This window comes from Atractosteus spatula, chromosome 22, assembly GCF_055471065.1.
Source record: "Atractosteus spatula isolate fAtrSpa1 chromosome 22, fAtrSpa1.hap1, whole genome shotgun sequence".
Classification (NCBI taxonomy): domain Eukaryota; kingdom Metazoa; phylum Chordata; class Actinopteri; order Semionotiformes; family Lepisosteidae; genus Atractosteus; species Atractosteus spatula.
In genome coordinates this window covers 6174553-6197561 of record NC_142727.1, presented here as the reverse complement: position 1 = coordinate 6197561, position 23009 = coordinate 6174553, and positions in this window count along the sequence as shown.

The following is a 23009-nucleotide window of genomic DNA, read 5'->3' as shown; positions in this document are numbered from 1 at the left end:
ACTTTGGTCACCACCATGTAACTTATAGGGCAGGAACAGCACAGTTTTCAAAACGTGTTTTTCAGCCCGAAATAAACGCGTTTTCTCAGCCCTTAGAATCGCAGTGTAACTGCCTGGCTCAGAAGAGCACACTGAATCAGCCCTTAACCCCAGTATGCAGAAATTGTCAAAACGTGTTTTTCAGCAGAAATAAACACGTTTTGGCAACTTTGGTCACTACCATGTAACTTATAGGGCAGGAACAGCACAATTTTCAAAACGTGTTTTTCAGCCCGAAATAAACGCATTTTCTCTGTCCTTGGAATCGCAGTGTAACTGCCTGGCTCAGAAGAGCCCACAGAGTCAGCCCTTAACCCCAGTGTGCAGAAATTGTAAAAACGTGTTTTTCAGCAGAAATAAACACGTTTTGGCAACTTTGGTCAACCCCATGTAACTTATAGGGCAGGAACAGCACAGCTTTCAAAACGTGTTTTTCAGCCCGAAACAAACGCGTTTTCTCAGCCCTTGGAATCGCACTGTAACTGCCTGGCTCAGAAGAGCACACTGAGTCAGCCCTTAACCCCAGTGTGCAGAAATTGTCAAAACGTGTTTTTCAGCAGAAAGAAACACGTTTTGGCAACTTTGGTCACCACCATGTAACTTATAGGGCAGGAACAGCACAATTTTCAAAACGTGTTTTTCAGCCCGAAATAAACGCGTTTTGTCAGCCCTTGGAATCGCAGTGTAACTGCCTGGCTCAGAAGAGCACACTGAGTCACCTCTTAACCCCAGAGTGCAGAAATTGTCAAAACGTGTTTTTCAGCAGAAATAAACACGTTTTGGCAACTTTGGTCACCACCATGTAACTTATAGGGCAGGAACAGCACAGTTTTCAAAACGTGTTTTTCAGCCCGAAATAAACGCGTTTTCTCAGCCCTTAGAATCGCAGTGTAACTGCCTGGCTCAGAAGAGCACACTGAGTCAGCCCTTAACCCCAGTGTGCAGAAATTGTCAAAACGTGTTTTTCAGCAGAAATAAACACGTTTTGGCAACTTTGGTCAACCCCATGTAACTTATAGGGTAGGAACAGCACAGTTTTCAAAACGTGTTTTTCAGCCCGAAATAAACGCGTTTTCTCAGCCCTTGGAATCGCAGTGTAACTGCCTGGCTCAGAAGAGCACACTGAGTCAGCCCTTAACCCCAGTGTGCAGAAATTGTCAAAACGTGTTTTTCAGCAGAAATAAACACGTTTTGGCAACTTTGGTCACCACCATGTAACTTATAGGGCAGGAACAGCACAATTTTCAAAACGTGTTTTTCAGCCCGAAATAAACGCGTTTTGTCAGCCCTTGGAATCGCAGTGTAACTGCCTGGCTCAGAAGAGCACACTGAGTCACCCCTTAACCCCAGAGTGCAGAAATTGTCAAAACGTGTTTTTCAGCAGAAATAAACACGTTTTGGCAACTTTGGTCACCACCATGTAACTTATAGGGCAGGAACAGCACAGTTTTCAAAACGTGTTTTTCAGCCCGAAATAAACGCGTTTTCTCAGCCCTTAGAATCGCAGTGTAACTGCCTGGCTCAGAAGAGCACACTGAGTCAGCCCTTAACCCCAGTGTGCAGAAATTGTCAAAACGTGTTTTTCAGCAGAAATAAACACGTTTTGGCAACTTTGGTCACCACCATGTAACTTATAGGGCAGGAACAGCACAATTTTCAAAACGTGTTTTTCAGCCCGAAATAAACGCATTTTCTCTGTCCTTGGAATCGCAGTGTAACTGCCTGGCTCAGAAGAGCCCACAGAGTCAGCCCTTAACCCCAGTGTGCAGAAATTGTCAAAACGTGTTTTTCAGCAGAAATAAACACGTTTTGGCAACTTTGGTCAACCCCATGTAACTTATAGGGTAGGAACAGCACAGTTTTCAAAACGTGTTTTTCAGCCCGAAATAAACGCGTTTTCTCAGCCCTTGGAATCGCAGTGTAACTGCCTGGCTCAGAAGAGCACACTGAGTCACCCCTTAACCCCAGAGTGCAGAAATTGTCAAAACGTGTTTTTCAGCAGAAATAAACACGTTTTGGCAACTTTGGTCATCACCATGTAACTTATAGGGCAGAAACAGCACAATTTTCAAAACGTGTTTTTCAGCCCGAAACAAACGCGTTTTCTCAATCCTTGGAATCGCAGTGTAACTGCCTGGCTCAGAAGAGCCCACAGAGTCAGCCCTTAACCCCAGTGATCAGAAATTGTCAAAACGTGTTTTTCAGCAGAAATAAACACGTTTTGGCTGCTTTGGTCACCCCCATGTAACTTATAGGGCAGGAACAGCAGAGTTTTCAAAACGTGTTTTTCAGCCCGAAATAAATGCGTTTTCTCAGCCCTTGGAATCGCAGTGTAACTGCCTGGCTCAGAAGAGCACACTGAGTCAGCCCTTAACCCCAGTGTGCAGAAATTGTCAAAACGTGTTTTTCAGCAGAAATAAACACGTTTTGGCAACTTTGGTCACCACCATGTAACTTATAGGGCAGGAACAGCACAATTTTCAAAACGTGTTTTTCAGCCCGAAATAAACGCGTTTTCTCAGCCCTTAGAATCGCAGTGTAACTGCCTGGCTCAGAAGAGCACACTGAGTCAGCCCTTAACCCCAGTGTGCAGAAATTGTCAAAACGTGTTTTTCAGCAGAAATAAACACGTTTTGGCAACTTTGGTCATCACCATGTAACTTATAGGGCAGAAACAGCACAATTTTCAAAACGTGTTTTTCAGACCGAAACAAACGCGTTTTCTCAATCCTTGGAATCGCAGTGTAACTGCCTGGCTCAGAAGAGCCCACAGAGTCAGCCCTTAACCCCAGTGATCAGAAATTGTCAAAACGTGTTTTTCAGCAGAAATAAACACGTTTTGGCAACTTTGGTCACCACCATGTAACTTATAGGGCAGGAACAGCACAGCTTTCAAAACGTGTTTTTCAGCCCGAAACAAACGCGTTTTCTCAGCCCTTGGAATCGCAGTGTAACTGCCTGGCTCAGAAGAGCACACTGAGTCAGCCCTTAACCCCAGTGTGCAGAAATTGTCAAAACGTGTTTTTCAGCAGAAATAAACACGTTTTGGCAACTTTGGTCACCACCATGTAACTTATAGGGCAGGAACAGCACAATTTTCAAAACGTGTTTTTCAGCCCGAAATAAACGCGTTTTGTCAGCCCTTGGAATCGCAGTGTAACTGCCTGGCTCAGAAGAGCACACTGAGTCACCCCTTAACCCCAGAGTGCAGAAATTGTCAAAACGTGTTTTTCAGCAGAAATAAACACGTTTTGGCAACTTTGGTCACCACCATGTAACTTATAGGGCAGGAACAGCACAGTTTTCAAAACGTGTTTTTCAGCCCGAAATAAACGCGTTTTCTCAGCCCTTAGAATCGCAGTGTAACTGCCTGGCTCAGAAGAGCACACTGAATCAGCCCTTAACCCCAGTATGCAGAAATTGTCAAAACGTGTTTTTCAGCAGAAATAAACACGTTTTGGCAACTTTGGTCACCACCATGTAACTTATAGGGCAGGAACAGCACAGCTTTCAAAACGTGTTTTTCAGCCCGAAACAAACGCGTTTTCTCAGCCCATGGAATCGCACTGTAACTGCCTGGCTCAGAAGAGCACACTGAGTCAGCCCTTAACCCCAGTGTGCAGAAATTGTCAAAACGTGTTTTTCAGCAGAAATAAACACGTTTTGGCAACTTTGGTCACCACCATGTAACTTATAGGGCAGGAACAGCACAATTTTCAAAACGTGTTTTTCAGCCCGAAATAAACGCGTTTTGTCAGCCCTTGGAATCGCAGTGTAACTGCCTGGCTCAGAAGAGCACACTGAGTCACCCCTTAACCCCAGAGTGCAGAAATTGTCAAAACGTGTTTTTCAGCAGAAATAAACACGTTTTGGCAACTTTGGTCACCACCATGTAACTTATAGGGCAGGAACAGCACAGTTTTCAAAACGTGTTTTTCAGCCCGAAATAAACGCGTTTTCTCTGCCCTTAGAATCGCAGTGTAACTGCCTGGCTCAGAAGAGCACACTGAGTCAGCCCTTAACCCCAGTGTGCAGAAATTGTCAAAACGTGTTTTTCAGCAGAAATAAACACGTTTTGGCAACTTTGGTCACCACCATGTAACTTATAGGGCAGGAACAGCACAATTTTCAAAACGTGTTTTTCAGCCCGAAATAAACGCATTTTCTCTGTCCTTGGAATCGCAGTGTAACTGCCTGGCTCAGAAGAGCCCACAGAGTCAGCCCTTAACCCCAGTGTGCAGAAATTGTAAAAACGTGTTTTTCAGCAGAAATAAACACGTTTTGGCAACTTTGGTCAACCCCATGTAACTTATAGGGCAGGAACAGCACAGTTTTCAAAACGTGTTTTTCAGCCCGAAATAAACGCGTTTTCTCAGCCCTTAGAATCGCAGTGTAACTGCCTGGCTCAGAAGAGCACACTGAATCAGCCCTTAACCCCAGTGTGCAGAAATTGTCAAAACGTGTTTTTCAGCAGAAATAAACACGTTTTGGCAACTTTGGTCACCACCATGTAACTTATAGGGCAGGAACAGCACAGCTTTCAAAACGTGTTTTTCAGCCCGAAACAAACGCGTTTTCTCAGCCCTTGGAATCGCACTGTAACTGCCTGGCTCAGAAGAGCACACTGAGTCAGCCCTTAACCCCAGTGTGCAGAAATTGTCAAAACGTGTTTTTCAGCAGAAAGAAACACGTTTTGGCAACTTTGGTCACCACCATGTAACTTATAGGGCAGGAACAGCACAATTTTCAAAACGTGTTTTTCAGCCCGAAATAAACGCGTTTTGTCAGCCCTTGGAATCGCAGTGTAACTGCCTGGCTCAGAAGAGCACACTGAGTCACCTCTTAACCCCAGAGTGCAGAAATTGTCAAAACGTGTTTTTCAGCAGAAATAAACACGTTTTGGCAACTTTGGTCACCACCATGTAACTTATAGGGCAGGAACAGCACAGTTTTCAAAACGTGTTTTTCAGCCCGAAATAAACGCGTTTTCTCAGCCCTTAGAATCGCAGTGTAACTGCCTGGCTCAGAAGAGCACACTGAGTCAGCCCTTAACCCCAGTGTGCAGAAATTGTCAAAACGTGTTTTTCAGCAGAAATAAACACGTTTTGGCAACTTTGGTCAACCCCATGTAACTTATAGGGTAGGAACAGCACAGTTTTCAAAACGTGTTTTTCAGCCCGAAATAAACGCGTTTTCTCAGCCCTTGGAATCGCAGTGTAACTGCCTGGCTCAGAAGAGCACACTGAGTCAGCCCTTAACCCCAGTGTGCAGAAATTGTCAAAACGTGTTTTTCAGCAGAAATAAACACGTTTTGGCAACTTTGGTCACCACCATGTAACTTATAGGGCAGGAACAGCACAATTTTCAAAACGTGTTTTTCAGCCCGAAATAAACGCGTTTTGTCAGCCCTTGGAATCGCAGTGTAACTGCCTGGCTCAGAAGAGCACACTGAGTCACCCCTTAACCCCAGAGTGCAGAAATTGTCAAAACGTGTTTTTCAGCAGAAATAAACACGTTTTGGCAACTTTGGTCACCACCATGTAACTTATAGGGCAGGAACAGCACAATTTTCAAAACGTGTTTTTCAGCCCGAAATAAACGCATTTTCTCTGTCCTTGGAATCGCAGTGTAACTGCCTGGCTCAGAAGAGCCCACAGAGTCAGCCCTTAACCCCAGTGTGCAGAAATTGTCAAAACGTGTTTTTCAGCAGAAATAAACACGTTTTGGCAACTTTGGTCAACCCCATGTAACTTATAGGGTAGGAACAGCACAGTTTTCAAAACGTGTTTTTCAGCCCGAAATAAACGCGTTTTCTCAGCCCTTGGAATCGCAGTGTAACTGCCTGGCTCAGAAGAGCACACTGAGTCAGCCCTTAACCCCAGTGTGCAGAAATTGTCAAAACGTGTTTTTCAGCAGAAATAAACACGTTTTGGCAACTTTGGTCATCACCATGTAACTTATAGGGCAGAAACAGCACAATTTTCAAAACGTGTTTTTCAGCCCGAAACAAACGCGTTTTCTCAATCCTTGGAATCGCAGTGTAACTGCCTGGCTCAGAAGAGCCCACAGAGTCAGCCCTTAACCCCAGTGATCAGAAATTGTCAAAACGTGTTTTTCAGCAGAAATAAACACGTTTTGGCTGCTTTGGTCACCCCCATGTAACTTATAGGGCAGGAACAGCAGAGTTTTCAAAACGTGTTTTTCAGCCCGAAATAAATGCGTTTTCTCAGCCCTTGGAATCGCAGTGTAACTGCCTGGCTCAGAAGAGCACACTGAGTCAGCCCTTAACCCCAGTGTGCAGAAATTGTCAAAACGTGTTTTTCAGCAGAAATAAACACGTTTTGGCAACTTTGGTCACCACCATGTAACTTATAGGGCAGGAACAGCACAATTTTCAAAACGTGTTTTTCAGCCCGAAATAAACGCGTTTTCTCAGCCCTTAGAATCGCAGTGTAACTGCCTGGCTCAGAAGAGCACACTGAGTCAGCCCTTAACCCCAGTGTGCAGAAATTGTCAAAACGTGTTTTTCAGCAGAAATAAACACGTTTTGGCAACTTTGGTCATCACCATGTAACTTATAGGGCAGAAACAGCACAATTTTCAAAACGTGTTTTTCAGACCGAAACAAACGCGTTTTCTCAATCCTTGGAATCGCAGTGTAACTGCCTGGCTCAGAAGAGCCCACAGAGTCAGCCCTTAACCCCAGTGATCAGAAATTGTCAAAACGTGTTTTTCAGCAGAAATAAACACGTTTTGGCAACTTTGGTCACCACCATGTAACTTATAGGGCAGGAACAGCACAGCTTTCAAAACGTGTTTTTCAGCCCGAAACAAACGCGTTTTCTCAGCCCTTGGAATCGCAGTGTAACTGCCTGGCTCAGAAGAGCCCACAGAGTCAGCCCTTAACCCCAGTGTGCAGAAATTGTCAAAACGTGTTTTTCAGCAGAAATAAACACGTTTTGGCAACTTTGGTCACCACCATGTAACTTATAGGGCAGGAACAGCACAATTTTCAAAACGTGTTTTTCAGCCCGAAATAAACGCGTTTTGTCAGCCCTTGGAATCGCAGTGTAACTGCCTGGCTCAGAAGAGCACACTGAGTCACCCCTTAACCCCAGAGTGCAGAAATTGTCAAAACGTGTTTTTCAGCAGAAATAAACACGTTTTGGCAACTTTGGTCACCACCATGTAACTTATAGGGCAGGAACAGCACAGTTTTCAAAACGTGTTTTTCAGCCCGAAATAAACGCGTTTTCTCAGCCCTTAGAATCGCAGTGTAACTGCCTGGCTCAGAAGAGCACACTGAGTCAGCCCTTAACCCCAGTGTGCAGAAATTGTCAAAACGTGTTTTTCAGCAGAAATAAACACGTTTTGGCAACTTTGGTCACCACCATGTAACTTATAGGGCAGGAACAGCACAATTTTCAAAACGTGTTTTTCAGCCCGAAATAAACGCATTTTCTCTGTCCTTGGAATCGCAGTGTAACTGCCTGGCTCAGAAGAGCCCACAGAGTCAGCCCTTAACCCCAGTGTGCAGAAATTGTCAAAACGTGTTTTTCAGCAGAAATAAACACGTTTTGGCAACTTTGGTCAACCCCATGTAACTTATAGGGTAGGAACAGCACAGTTTTCAAAACGTGTTTTTCAGCCCGAAATAAACGCGTTTTCTCAGCCCTTGGAATCGCAGTGTAACTGCCTGGCTCAGAAGAGCACACTGAGTCAGCCCTTAACCCCAGTGTGCAGAAATTGTCAAAACGTGTTTTTCAGCAGAAATAAACACGTTTTGGCAACTTTGGTCATCACCATGTAACTTATAGGGCAGAAACAGCACAATTTTCAAAACGTGTTTTTCAGCCCGAAACAAACGCGTTTTCTCAATCCTTGGAATCGCAGTGTAACTGCCTGGCTCAGAAGAGCCCACAGAGTCAGCCCTTAACCCCAGTGATCAGAAATTGTCAAAACGTGTTTTTCAGCAGAAATAAACACGTTTTGGCTGCTTTGGTCACCCCCATGTAACTTATAGGGCAGGAACAGCAGAGTTTTCAAAACGTGTTTTTCAGCCCGAAATAAATGCGTTTTCTCAGCCCTTGGAATCGCAGTGTAACTGCCTGGCTCAGAAGAGCACACTGAGTCAGCCCTTAACCCCAGTGTGCAGAAATTGTCAAAACGTGTTTTTCAGCAGAAATAAACACGTTTTGGCAACTTTGGTCACCACCATGTAACTTATAGGGCAGGAACAGCACAATTTTCAAAACGTGTTTTTCAGCCCGAAATAAACGCGTTTTCTCAGCCCTTAGAATCGCAGTGTAACTGCCTGGCTCAGAAGAGCACACTGAGTCAGCCCTTAACCCCAGTGTGCAGAAATTGTCAAAACGTGTTTTTCAGCAGAAATAAACACGTTTTGGCAACTTTGGTCATCACCATGTAACTTATAGGGCAGAAACAGCACAATTTTCAAAACGTGTTTTTCAGACCGAAACAAACGCGTTTTCTCAATCCTTGGAATCGCAGTGTAACTGCCTGGCTCAGAAGAGCCCACAGAGTCAGCCCTTAACCCCAGTGATCAGAAATTGTCAAAACGTGTTTTTCAGCAGAAATAAACACGTTTTGGCAACTTTGGTCACCACCATGTAACTTATAGGGCAGGAACAGCACAGCTTTCAAAACGTGTTTTTCAGCCCGAAACAAACGCGTTTTCTCAGCCCTTGGAATCGCAGTGTAACTGCCTGGCTCAGAAGAGCACACTGAGTCAGCCCTTAACCCCAGTGTGCAGAAATTGTCAAAACGTGTTTTTCAGCAGAAATAAACACGTTTTGGCAACTTTGGTCACCACCATGTAACTTATAGGGCAGGAACAGCACAATTTTCAAAACGTGTTTTTCAGCCCGAAATAAACGCGTTTTGTCAGCCCTTGGAATCGCAGTGTAACTGCCTGGCTCAGAAGAGCACACTGAGTCACCCCTTAACCCCAGAGTGCAGAAATTGTCAAAACGTGTTTTTCAGCAGAAATAAACACGTTTTGGCAACTTTGGTCACCACCATGTAACTTATAGGGCAGGAACAGCACAGTTTTCAAAACGTGTTTTTCAGCCCGAAATAAACGCGTTTTCTCAGCCCTTAGAATCGCAGTGTAACTGCCTGGCTCAGAAGAGCACACTGAATCAGCCCTTAACCCCAGTATGCAGAAATTGTCAAAACGTGTTTTTCAGCAGAAATAAACACGTTTTGGCAACTTTGGTCACCACCATGTAACTTATAGGGCAGGAACAGCACAGCTTTCAAAACGTGTTTTTCAGCCCGAAACAAACGCGTTTTCTCAGCCCATGGAATCGCACTGTAACTGCCTGGCTCAGAAGAGCACACTGAGTCAGCCCTTAACCCCAGTGTGCAGAAATTGTCAAAACGTGTTTTTCAGCAGAAATAAACACGTTTTGGCAACTTTGGTCACCACCATGTAACTTATAGGGCAGGAACAGCACAATTTTCAAAACGTGTTTTTCAGCCCGAAATAAACGCGTTTTGTCAGCCCTTGGAATCGCAGTGTAACTGCCTGGCTCAGAAGAGCACACTGAGTCACCCCTTAACCCCAGAGTGCAGAAATTGTCAAAACGTGTTTTTCAGCAGAAATAAACACGTTTTGGCAACTTTGGTCACCACCATGTAACTTATAGGGCAGGAACAGCACAGTTTTCAAAACGTGTTTTTCAGCCCGAAATAAACGCGTTTTCTCTGCCCTTAGAATCGCAGTGTAACTGCCTGGCTCAGAAGAGCACACTGAGTCAGCCCTTAACCCCAGTGTGCAGAAATTGTCAAAACGTGTTTTTCAGCAGAAATAAACACGTTTTGGCAACTTTGGTCACCACCATGTAACTTATAGGGCAGGAACAGCACAATTTTCAAAACGTGTTTTTCAGCCCGAAATAAACGCATTTTCTCTGTCCTTGGAATCGCAGTGTAACTGCCTGGCTCAGAAGAGCCCACAGAGTCAGCCCTTAACCCCAGTGTGCAGAAATTGTAAAAACGTGTTTTTCAGCAGAAATAAACACGTTTTGGCAACTTTGGTCAACCCCATGTAACTTATAGGGCAGGAACAGCACAGTTTTCAAAACGTGTTTTTCAGCCCGAAATAAACGCGTTTTCTCAGCCCTTAGAATCGCAGTGTAACTGCCTGGCTCAGAAGAGCACACTGAATCAGCCCTTAACCCCAGTGTGCAGAAATTGTCAAAACGTGTTTTTCAGCAGAAATAAACACGTTTTGGCAACTTTGGTCACCACCATGTAACTTATAGGGCAGGAACAGCACAGCTTTCAAAACGTGTTTTTCAGCCCGAAACAAACGCGTTTTCTCAGCCCTTGGAATCGCACTGTAACTGCCTGGCTCAGAAGAGCACACTGAGTCAGCCCTTAACCCCAGTGTGCAGAAATTGTCAAAACGTGTTTTTCAGCAGAAAGAAACACGTTTTGGCAACTTTGGTCACCACCATGTAACTTATAGGGCAGGAACAGCACAATTTTCAAAACGTGTTTTTCAGCCCGAAATAAACGCGTTTTGTCAGCCCTTGGAATCGCAGTGTAACTGCCTGGCTCAGAAGAGCACACTGAGTCACCTCTTAACCCCAGAGTGCAGAAATTGTCAAAACGTGTTTTTCAGCAGAAATAAACACGTTTTGGCAACTTTGGTCACCACCATGTAACTTATAGGGCAGGAACAGCACAGTTTTCAAAACGTGTTTTTCAGCCCGAAATAAACGCGTTTTCTCAGCCCTTAGAATCGCAGTGTAACTGCCTGGCTCAGAAGAGCACACTGAGTCAGCCCTTAACCCCAGTGTGCAGAAATTGTCAAAACGTGTTTTTCAGCAGAAATAAACACGTTTTGGCAACTTTGGTCAACCCCATGTAACTTATAGGGTAGGAACAGCACAGTTTTCAAAACGTGTTTTTCAGCCCGAAATAAACGCGTTTTCTCAGCCCTTGGAATCGCAGTGTAACTGCCTGGCTCAGAAGAGCACACTGAGTCAGCCCTTAACCCCAGTGTGCAGAAATTGTCAAAACGTGTTTTTCAGCAGAAATAAACACGTTTTGGCAACTTTGGTCACCACCATGTAACTTATAGGGCAGGAACAGCACAATTTTCAAAACGTGTTTTTCAGCCCGAAATAAACGCGTTTTGTCAGCCCTTGGAATCGCAGTGTAACTGCCTGGCTCAGAAGAGCACACTGAGTCACCCCTTAACCCCAGAGTGCAGAAATTGTCAAAACGTGTTTTTCAGCAGAAATAAACACGTTTTGGCAACTTTGGTCACCACCATGTAACTTATAGGGCAGGAACAGCACAATTTTCAAAACGTGTTTTTCAGCCCGAAATAAACGCATTTTCTCTGTCCTTGGAATCGCAGTGTAACTGCCTGGCTCAGAAGAGCCCACAGAGTCAGCCCTTAACCCCAGTGTGCAGAAATTGTCAAAACGTGTTTTTCAGCAGAAATAAACACGTTTTGGCAACTTTGGTCACCACCATGTAACTTATAGGGCAGGAACAGCACAATTTTCAAAACGTGTTTTTCAGCCCGAAATAAACGCGTTTTCTCAGCCCTTAGAATCGCAGTGTAACTGCCTGGCTCAGAAGAGCACACTGAGTCAGCCCTTAACCCCAGTGTGCAGAAATTGTCAAAACGTGTTTTTCAGCAGAAATAAACACGTTTTGGCAACTTTGGTCATCACCATGTAACTTATAGGGCAGAAACAGCACAATTTTCAAAACGTGTTTTTCAGACCGAAACAAACGCGTTTTCTCAATCCTTGGAATCGCAGTGTAACTGCCTGGCTCAGAAGAGCCCACAGAGTCAGCCCTTAACCCCAGTGATCAGAAATTGTCAAAACGTGTTTTTCAGCAGAAATAAACACGTTTTGGCAACTTTGGTCACCACCATGTAACTTATAGGGCAGGAACAGCACAGCTTTCAAAACGTGTTTTTCAGCCCGAAACAAACGCGTTTTCTCAGCCCTTGGAATCGCAGTGTAACTGCCTGGCTCAGAAGAGCCCACAGAGTCAGCCCTTAACCCCAGTGTGCAGAAATTGTCAAAACGTGTTTTTCAGCAGAAATAAACACGTTTTGGCAACTTTGGTCACCACCATGTAACTTATAGGGCAGGAACAGCACAATTTTCAAAACGTGTTTTTCAGCCCGAAATAAACGCGTTTTGTCAGCCCTTGGAATCGCAGTGTAACTGCCTGGCTCAGAAGAGCACACTGAGTCACCCCTTAACCCCAGAGTGCAGAAATTGTCAAAACGTGTTTTTCAGCAGAAATAAACACGTTTTGGCAACTTTGGTCACCACCATGTAACTTATAGGGCAGGAACAGCACAGTTTTCAAAACGTGTTTTTCAGCCCGAAATAAACGCGTTTTCTCAGCCCTTAGAATCGCAGTGTAACTGCCTGGCTCAGAAGAGCACACTGAGTCAGCCCTTAACCCCAGTGTGCAGAAATTGTCAAAACGTGTTTTTCAGCAGAAATAAACACGTTTTGGCAACTTTGGTCACCACCATGTAACTTATAGGGCAGGAACAGCACAATTTTCAAAACGTGTTTTTCAGCCCGAAATAAACGCATTTTCTCTGTCCTTGGAATCGCAGTGTAACTGCCTGGCTCAGAAGAGCCCACAGAGTCAGCCCTTAACCCCAGTGTGCAGAAATTGTCAAAACGTGTTTTTCAGCAGAAATAAACACGTTTTGGCAACTTTGGTCAACCCCATGTAACTTATAGGGTAGGAACAGCACAGTTTTCAAAACGTGTTTTTCAGCCCGAAATAAACGCGTTTTCTCAGCCCTTGGAATCGCAGTGTAACTGCCTGGCTCAGAAGAGCACACTGAGTCAGCCCTTAACCCCAGTGTGCAGAAATTGTCAAAACGTGTTTTTCAGCAGAAATAAACACGTTTTGGCAACTTTGGTCATCACCATGTAACTTATAGGGCAGAAACAGCACAATTTTCAAAACGTGTTTTTCAGCCCGAAACAAACGCGTTTTCTCAATCCTTGGAATCGCAGTGTAACTGCCTGGCTCAGAAGAGCCCACAGAGTCAGCCCTTAACCCCAGTGATCAGAAATTGTCAAAACGTGTTTTTCAGCAGAAATAAACACGTTTTGGCTGCTTTGGTCACCCCCATGTAACTTATAGGGCAGGAACAGCAGAGTTTTCAAAACGTGTTTTTCAGCCCGAAATAAATGCGTTTTCTCAGCCCTTGGAATCGCAGTGTAACTGCCTGGCTCAGAAGAGCACACTGAGTCAGCCCTTAACCCCAGTGTGCAGAAATTGTCAAAACGTGTTTTTCAGCAGAAATAAACACGTTTTGGCAACTTTGGTCACCACCATGTAACTTATAGGGCAGGAACAGCACAATTTTCAAAACGTGTTTTTCAGCCCGAAATAAACGCGTTTTCTCAGCCCTTAGAATCGCAGTGTAACTGCCTGGCTCAGAAGAGCACACTGAGTCAGCCCTTAACCCCAGTGATCAGAAATTGTCAAAACGTGTTTTTCAGCAGAAATAAACACGTTTTGGCAACTTTGGTCACCACCATGTAACTTATAGGGCAGGAACAGCACAGCTTTCAAAACGTGTTTTTCAGCCCGAAACAAACGCGTTTTCTCAGCCCTTGGAATCGCAGTGTAACTGCCTGGCTCAGAAGAGCACACTGAGTCAGCCCTTAACCCCAGTGTGCAGAAATTGTCAAAACGTGTTTTTCAGCAGAAATAAACACGTTTTGGCAACTTTGGTCACCACCATGTAACTTATAGGGCAGGAACAGCACAATTTTCAAAACGTGTTTTTCAGCCCGAAACAAACGCGTTTTCTCAGCCCTTGGAATCGCACTGTAACTGCCTGGCTCAGAAGAGCACACTGAGTCAGCCCTTAACCCCAGTGTGCAGAAATTGTCAAAACGTGTTTTTCAGCAGAAATAAACACGTTTTGGCAACTTTGGTCACCACCATGTAACTTATAGGGCAGGAACAGCACAATTTTCAAAACGTGTTTTTCAGCCCGAAATAAACGCGTTTTGTCAGCCCTTGGAATCGCAGTGTAACTGCCTGGCTCAGAAGAGCACACTGAGTCACCCCTTAACCCCAGAGTGCAGAAATTGTCAAAACGTGTTTTTCAGCAGAAATAAACACGTTTTGGCAACTTTGGTCACCACCATGTAACTTATAGGGCAGGAACAGCACAGTTTTCAAAACGTGTTTTTCAGCCCGAAATAAACGCGTTTTCTCAGCCCTTAGAATCGCAGTGTAACTGCCTGGCTCAGAAGAGCACACTGAGTCAGCCCTTAACCCCAGTGTGCAGAAATTGTCAAAACGTGTTTTTCAGCAGAAATAAACACGTTTTGGCAACTTTGGTCACCACCATGTAACTTATAGGGCAGGAACAGCACAATTTTCAAAACGTGTTTTTCAGTCCGAAATAAACGCATTTTCTCTGTCCTTGGAATCGCAGTGTAACTGCCTGGCTCAGAAGAGCCCACAGAGTCAGCCCTTAACCCCAGTGTGCAGAAATTGTCAAAACGTGTTTTTCAGCAGAAATAAACACGTTTTGGCAACTTTGGTCAACCCCATGTAACTTATAGGGTAGGAACAGCACAGTTTTCAAAACGTGTTTTTCAGCCCGAAATAAACGCGTTTTCTCAGCCCTTGGAATCGCAGTGTAACTGCCTGGCTCAGAAGAGCACACTGAGTCAGCCCTTAACCCCAGTGTGCAGAAATTGTCAAAACGTGTTTTTCAGCAGAAATAAACACGTTTTGGCAACTTTGGTCATCACCATGTAACTTATAGGGCAGAAACAGCACAATTTTCAAAACGTGTTTTTCAGCCCGAAATAAACGCGTTTTGTCAGCCCTTGGAATCGCAGTGTAACTGCCTGGCTCAGAAGAGCACACTGAGTCACCCCTTAACCCCAGAGTGCAGAAATTGTCAAAACGTGTTTTTCAGCAGAAATAAACACGTTTTGGCAACTTTGGTCACCACCATGTAACTTATAGGGCAGGAACAGCACAATTTTCAAAACGTGTTTTTCAGCCCGAAATAAACGCGTTTTGTCAGCCCTTGGAATCGCAGTGTAACTGCCTGGCTCAGAAGAGCACACTGAGTCACCCCTTAACCCCAGAGTGCAGAAATTGTCAAAACGTGTTTTTCAGCAGAAATAAACACGTCTTGGCAACTTTGGTCACCACCATGTAACTTATAGGGCAGGAACAGCACAGTTTTCAAAACGTGTTTTTCAGCCCGAAATAAACGCGTTTTCTCAGCCCTTAGAATCGCAGTGTAACTGCCTGGCTCAGAAGAGCACACTGAGTCAGCCCTTAACCCCAGTGTGCAGAAATTGTCAAAACGTGTTTTTCAGCAGAAATAAACACGTTTTGGCAACTTTGGTCACCACCATGTAACTTATAGGGCAGGAACAGCACAATTTTCAAAACGTGTTTTTCAGCCCGAAATAAACGCATTTTCTCTGTCCTTGGAATCGCAGTGTAACTGCCTGGCTCAGAAGAGCCCACAGAGTCAGCCCTTAACCCCAGTGTGCAGAAATTGTCAAAACGTGTTTTTCAGCAGAAATAAACACGTTTTGGCAACTTTGGTCAACCCCATGTAACTTATAGGGTAGGAACAGCACAGTTTTCAAAACGTGTTTTTCAGCCCGAAACAAACGCGTTTTCTCAATCCTTGGAATCGCAGTGTAACTGCCTGGCTCAGAAGAGCCCACAGAGTCAGCCCTTAACCCCAGTGATCAGAAATTGTCAAAACGTGTTTTTCAGCAGAAATAAACACGTTTTGGCTGCTTTGGTCACCCCCATGTAACTTATAGGGCAGGAACAGCAGAGTTTTCAAAACGTGTTTTTCAGCCCGAAATAAACGCGTTTTCTCTGCCCCTGGAATCGCAGTGTAACTGCCTGGCTCAGAAGAGCACACAGAGTCAGCCCTTAACCCCAGTGTGCAGAAATTGTCAAAACGTGTTTTTCAGCAGAAATAAACACGTTTTGGCAACTTTGGTCACCACCATGTAACTTATAGGGCAGGAACAGCACAGTTTTCAAAACGTGTTTTTCAGCCCGAAATAAACGCGTTTTCTCAGCCCTTAGAATCGCAGTGTAACTGCCTGGCTCAGAAGAGCACACTGAGTCAGCCCTTAACCCCAGTGTGCAGAAATTGTCAAAACGTGTTTTTCAGCAGAAATAAACACGTTTTGGCAACTTTGGTCAACCCCATGTAACTTATAGGGTAGGAACAGCACAGTTTTCAAAACGTGTTTTTCAGCCCGAAATAAACGCGTTTTCTCAGCCCTTGGAATCGCAGTGTAACTGCCTGGCTCAGAGGAGCACACTGAGTCAGCCCTTAACCCCAGTGTGCAGAAATTGTCAAAACGTGTTTTTCAGCAGAAATAAACACGTTTTGGCAACTTTGGTCATCACCATGTAACTTATAGGGCAGAAACAGCACAATTTTCAAAACGTGTTTTTCAGCCCGAAATAAACGCGTTTTGTCAGCCCTTGGAATCGCAGTGTAACTGCCTGTCTCAGAAGAGCACACTGAGTCACCCCTTAACCCCAGAGTGCAGAAATTGTCAAAACGTGTTTTTCAGCAGAAATAAACACGTTTTGGCAACTTTGGTCACCACCATGTAACTTATAGGGCAGGAACAGCACAGTTTTCAAAACGTGTTTTTCAGCCCGAAATAAACGCGTTTTCTCAGCCCTTAGAATCGCAGTGTAACTGCCTGGCTCAGAAGAGCACACTGAGTCAGCCCTTAACCCCAGTGTGCAGAAATTGTCAAAACGTGTTTTTCAGCAGAAATAAACACGTTTTGGCAACTTTGGTCATCACCATGTAACTTATAGGGCAGAAACAGCACAATTTTCAAAACGTGTTTTTCAGCCCGAAACAAACGCGTTTTCTCAATCCTTGGAATCGCAGTGTAACTGCCTGGCTCAGAAGAGCCCACAGAGTCAGCCCTTAACCCCAGTGATCAGAAATTGTCAAAACGTGTTTTTCAGCAGAAATAAACACGTTTTGGCTGCTTTGGTCACCCCCATGTAACTTATAGGGCAGGAACAGCAGAGTTTTCAAAACGTGTTTTTCAGCCCGAAATAAACGCGTTTTCTCTGCCCCTGGAATCGCAGTGTAACTGCCTGGCTCAGAAGAGCACACAGAGTCAGCCCTTAACCCCAGTGTGCAGAAATTGTCAAAACGTGTTTTTCAGCAGAAATAAACACGTTTTGGCAACTTTGGTCACCACCATGTAACTTATAGGGCAGGAACAGCACAGTTTTCAAAACGTGTTTTTCAGCCCGAAATAAACGCGTTTTCTCAGCCCTTAGAATCGCAGTGTAACTGCCTGGCTCAGAAGAGCACACTGAGTCAGCCCTTAACCCCAGTGTGCAGAAATTGTCAAAACGTGTTTTTCAGCAGAAATAAACACGTTTTGGCAACTTTGGTCACCACCATGTAACTTATAGGGCAGGAACAGCACAGCTTTCAAAACGTGTTTTTCAGCCCGAAACAAACGCGTTTTCTCAGCCCTTGGAATCGCACTGTAACTGCCTGGCTCAGAAGAGCACACTGAGTCAGCCCTTAACCCCAGTGTGCAGAAATTGTCAAAACGTGTTTTTCAGCAGAAATAAACACGTTTTGGCAACTTTGGTCACCACCATGTAACTTATAGGGCAGGAACAGCACAATTTTCAAAACGTGTTTTTCAGCCCGAAATAAACGCGTTTTGTCAGCCCTTGGAATCGCAGTGTAACTGCCTGGCTCAGAAGAGCACACTGAGTCACCCCTTAACCCCAGAGTGCAGAAATTGTCAAAACGTGTTTTTCAGCAGAAATAAACACGTTTTGGCAACTTTGGTCACCACCATGTAACTTATAGGGCAGGAACAGCACAGTTTTCAAAACGTGTTTTTCAGCCCGAAATAAACGCGTTTTGTCTGCCCTTAGAATCGCAGTGTAACTGCCTGGCTCAGAAGAGCACACTGAGTCAGCCCTTAACCCCAGTGTGCAGAAATTGTCAAAACGTGTTTTTCAGCAGAAATAAACACGTTTTGGCAACTTTGGTCACCACCATGTAACTTATAGGGCAGGAACAGCACAATTTTCAAAACGTGTTTTTCAGCCCGAAATAAACGCATTTTCTCTGTCCTTGGAATCGCAGTGTAACTGCCTGGCTCAGAAGAGCCCACAGAGTCAGCCCTTAACCCCAGTGTGCAGAAATTGTCAAAACGTGTTTTTCAGCAGAAATAAACACGTTTTGGCAACTTTGGTCAACCCCATGTAACTTATAGGGCAGGAACAGCACAGTTTTCAAAACGTGTTTTTCAGCCCGAAATAAACGCGTTTTCTCAGCCCTTGGAATCGCAGTGTAACTGCCTGGCTCAGAAGAGCACACTGAGTCAGCCCTTAACCCCAGTGTGCAGAAATTGTCAAAACGTGTTTTTCAGCAGAAATAAACACGTTTTGGCAACTTTGGTCACCACCATGTAACTTATAGGGCAGGAACAGCACAGTTTTCAAAACGTGTTTTTCAGCCCGAAATAAACGCGTTTTCTCTTCCCTTAGAATCGCAGTGTAACTGCCTGGCTCAGAAGAGCACACTGAGTCAGCCCTTAACCCCAGTGTGCAGAAATTGTCAAAACGTGTTTTTCAGCAGAAATAAACACGTTTTGGCAACTTTGGTCACCACCATGTAACTTATAGGGCAGGAACAGCACAATTTTCAAAACGTGATTTTCAGCCCGAAATAAACGCATTTTCTCTGTCCTTGGAATCGCAGTGTAACTGCCTGGCTCAGAAGAGCCCACAGAGTCAGCCCTTAACCCCAGTGTGCAGAAATTGTCAAAACGTGTTTTTCAGCAGAAATAAACACGTTTTGGCAACTTTGGTCACCACCATGTAACTTATAGGGCAGGAACAGCACAGTTTTCAAAACGTGTTTTTCAGCCCGAAATAAACGCGTTTTCTCAGCCCTTGGAATCACAGTGTAACTGCCTGGCTCAGAAGAGCACACTGAGTCAGCCCTTAACCCCAGTGTGCAGAAATTGTCAAAACGTGTTTTTCAGCAGAAATAAACACGTTTTGGCAACTTTGGTCACCACCATGTAACTTATAGGGCAGGAACAGCACAGCTTTCAAAACGTGTTTTTCAGCCCGAAACAAACGCGTTTTCTCAGCCCTTGGAATCGCAGTGTAACTGCCTGGCTCAGAAGAGCACACTGAGTCAGCCCTTAACCCCAGTGTGCAGAAATTGTCAAAACGTGTTTTTCAGCAGAAATAAACACGTTTTGGCAACTTTGGTCACCACCATGTAACTTATAGGGCAGGAACAGCACAGCTTTCAAAACGTGTTTTTCAGCCCGAAACAAACACGTTTTCTCAGCCCTTGGAATCGCACTGTAACTGCCTGGCTCAGAAGAGCACACTGAGTCAGCCCTTAACCCCAGTGTGCAGAAATTGTCAAAACGTGTTTTTCAGCAGAAATAAACACGTTTTGGCAACTTTGGTCACCACCATGTAACTTATAGGGCAGGAACAGCACAATTTTCAAAACGTGTTTTTCAGCCCGAAATAAACGCGTTTTGTCAGCCCTTGGAATCGCAGTGTAACTGCCTGGCTCAGAAGAGCACACTGAGTCACCCCTTAACCCCAGAGTGCAGAAATTGTCAAAACGTGTTTTTCAGCAGAAATAAACACGTTTTGGCAACTTTGGTCACCACCATGTAACTTATAGGGCAGGAACAGCACAGTTTTCAAAACGTGTTTTTCAGCCCGAAATAAACGCGTTTTCTCAGCCCTTAGAATCGCAGTGTAACTGCCTGGCTCAGAAGAGCACACTGAATCAGCCCTTAACCCCAGTATGCAGAAATTGTCAAAACGTGTTTTTCAGCAGAAATAAACACGTTTTGGCAACTTTGGTCACCACCATGTAACTTATAGGGCAGGAACAGCACAATTTTCAAAACGTGTTTTTCAGCCCGAAATAAACGCATTTTCTCTGTCCTTGGAATCGCTATGTAACTGCCTGGCTCAGAAGAGTCCACAGAGTCAGCCCTTAACCCCAGTGTGCAGAAATTGTAAAAACGTGTTTTTCAGCAGAAATAAACACGTTTTGGCAACTTTGGTCAACCCCATGTAACTTATAGGGCAGGAACAGCACAGCTTTCAAAACGTGTTTTTCAGCCCGAAACAAACGCGTTTTCTCAGCCCTTGGAATCGCACTGTAACTGCCTGGCTCAGAAGAGCACACTGAGTCAGCCCTTAACCCCAGTGTGCAGAAATTGTCAAAACGTGTTTTTCAGCAGAAAGAAACACGTTTTGGCAACTTTGGTCACCACCATGTAACTTATAGGGCAGGAACAGCACAATTTTCAAAACGTGTTTTTCAGCCCGAAATAAACGCGTTTTGTCAGCCCTTGGAATCGCAGTGTAACTGCCTGGCTCAGAAGAGCACACTGAGTCAGCCCTTAACCCCAGTGTGCAGAAATTGTCAAAACGTGTTTTTCAGCAGAAATAAACACGTTTTGGCAACTTTGGTCATCACCATGTAACTTATAGGGCAGAAACAGCACAATTTTCAAAACGTGTTTTTCAGACCGAAACAAACGCGTTTTCTCAATCCTTGGAATCGCAGTGTAACTGCCTGGCTCAGAAGAGCCCACAGAGTCAGCCCTTAACCCCAGTGATCAGAAATTGTCAAAACGTGTTTTTCAGCAGAAATAAACACGTTTTGGCAACTTTGGTCACCACCATGTAACTTATAGGGCAGGAACAGCACAGCTTTCAAAACGTGTTTTTCAGCCCGAAACAAACGCGTTTTCTCAGCCCTTGGAATCGCAGTGTAACTGCCTGGCTCAGAAGAGCACACTGAGTCAGCCCTTAACCCCAGTGTGCAGAAATTGTCAAAACGTGTTTTTCAGCAGAAATAAACACGTTTTGGCAACTTTGGTCACCACCATGTAACTTATAGGGCAGGAACAGCACAATTTTCAAAACGTGTTTTTCAGCCCGAAATAAACGCGTTTTGTCAGCCCTTGGAATCGCAGTGTAACTGCCTGGCTCAGAAGAGCACACTGAGTCACCCCTTAACCCCAGAGTGCAGAAATTGTCAAAACGTGTTTTTCAGCAGAAATAAACACGTTTTGGCAACTTTGGTCACCACCATGTAACTTATAGGGCAGGAACAGCACAGTTTTCAAAACGTGTTTTTCAGCCCGAAATAAACGCGTTTTCTCAGCCCTTAGAATCGCAGTGTAACTGCCTGGCTCAGAAGAGCACACTGAATCAGCCCTTAACCCCAGTATGCAGAAATTGTCAAAACGTGTTTTTCAGCAGAAATAAACACGTTTTGGCAACTTTGGTCACCACCATGTAACTTATAGGGCAGGAACAGCACAGCTTTCAAAACGTGTTTTTCAGCCCGAAACAAACGCGTTTTCTCAGCCCTTGGAATCGCACTGTAACTGCCTGGCTCAGAAGAGCACACTGAGTCAGCCCTTAACCCCAGTGTGCAGAAATTGTCAAAACGTGTTTTTCAGCAGAAATAAACACGTTTTGGCAACTTTGGTCACCACCATGTAACTTATAGGGCAGGAACAGCACAATTTTCAAAACGTGTTTTTCAGCCCGAAATAAACGCGTTTTGTCAGCCCTTGGAATCGCAGTGTAACTGCCTGGCTCAGAAGAGCACACTGAGTCACCCCTTAACCCCAGAGTGCAGAAATTGTCAAAACGTGTTTTTCAGCAGAAATAAACACGTTTTGGCAACTTTGGTCACCACCATGTAACTTATAGGGCAGGAACAGCACAGTTTTCAAAACGTGTTTTTCAGCCCGAAATAAACGCGTTTTCTCTGCCCTTAGAATCGCAGTGTAACTGCCTGGCTCAGAAGAGCACACTGAATCAGCCCTTAACCCCAGTATGCAGAAATTGTCAAAACGTGTTTTTCAGCAGAAATAAACACGTTTTGGCAACTTTGGTCACCACCATGTAACTTATAGGGCAGGAACAGCACAATTTTCAAAACGTGTTTTTCAGCCCGAAATAAACGCATTTTCTCTGTCCTTGGAATCGCAGTGTAACTGCCTGGCTCAGAAGAGCCCACAGAGTCAGCCCTTAACCCCAGTGTGCAGAAATTGTAAAAACGTGTTTTTCAGCAGAAATAAACACGTTTTGGCAACTTTGGTCAACCCCATGTAACTTATAGGGCAGGAACAGCACAGCTTTCAAAACGTGTTTTTCAGCCCGAAACAAACGCGTTTTCTCAGCCCTTGGAATCGCACTGTAACTGCCTGGCTCAGAAGAGCACACTGAGTCAGCCCTTAACCCCAGTGTGCAGAAATTGTCAAAACGTGTTTTTCAGCAGAAAGAAACACGTTTTGGCAACTTTGGTCACCACCATGTAACTTATAGGGCAGGAACAGCACAATTTTCAAAACGTGTTTTTCAGCCCGAAATAAACGCGTTTTGTCAGCCCTTGGAATCGCAGTGTAACTGCCTGGCTCAGAAGAGCACACTGAGTCACCTCTTAACCCCAGAGTGCAGAAATTGTCAAAACGTGTTTTTCAGCAGAAATAAACACGTTTTGGCAACTTTGGTCACCACCATGTAACTTATAGGGCAGGAACAGCACAGTTTTCAAAACGTGTTTTTCAGCCCGAAATAAACGCGTTTTCTCAGCCCTTAGAATCGCAGTGTAACTGCCTGGCTCAGAAGAGCACACTGAGTCAGCCCTTAACCCCAGTGTGCAGAAATTGTCAAAACGTGTTTTTCAGCAGAAATAAACACGTTTTGGCAACTTTGGTCAACCCCATGTAACTTATAGGGTAGGAACAGCACAGTTTTCAAAACGTGTTTTTCAGCCCGAAATAAACGCGTTTTCTCAGCCCTTGGAATCGCAGTGTAACTGCCTGGCTCAGAAGAGCACACTGAGTCAGCCC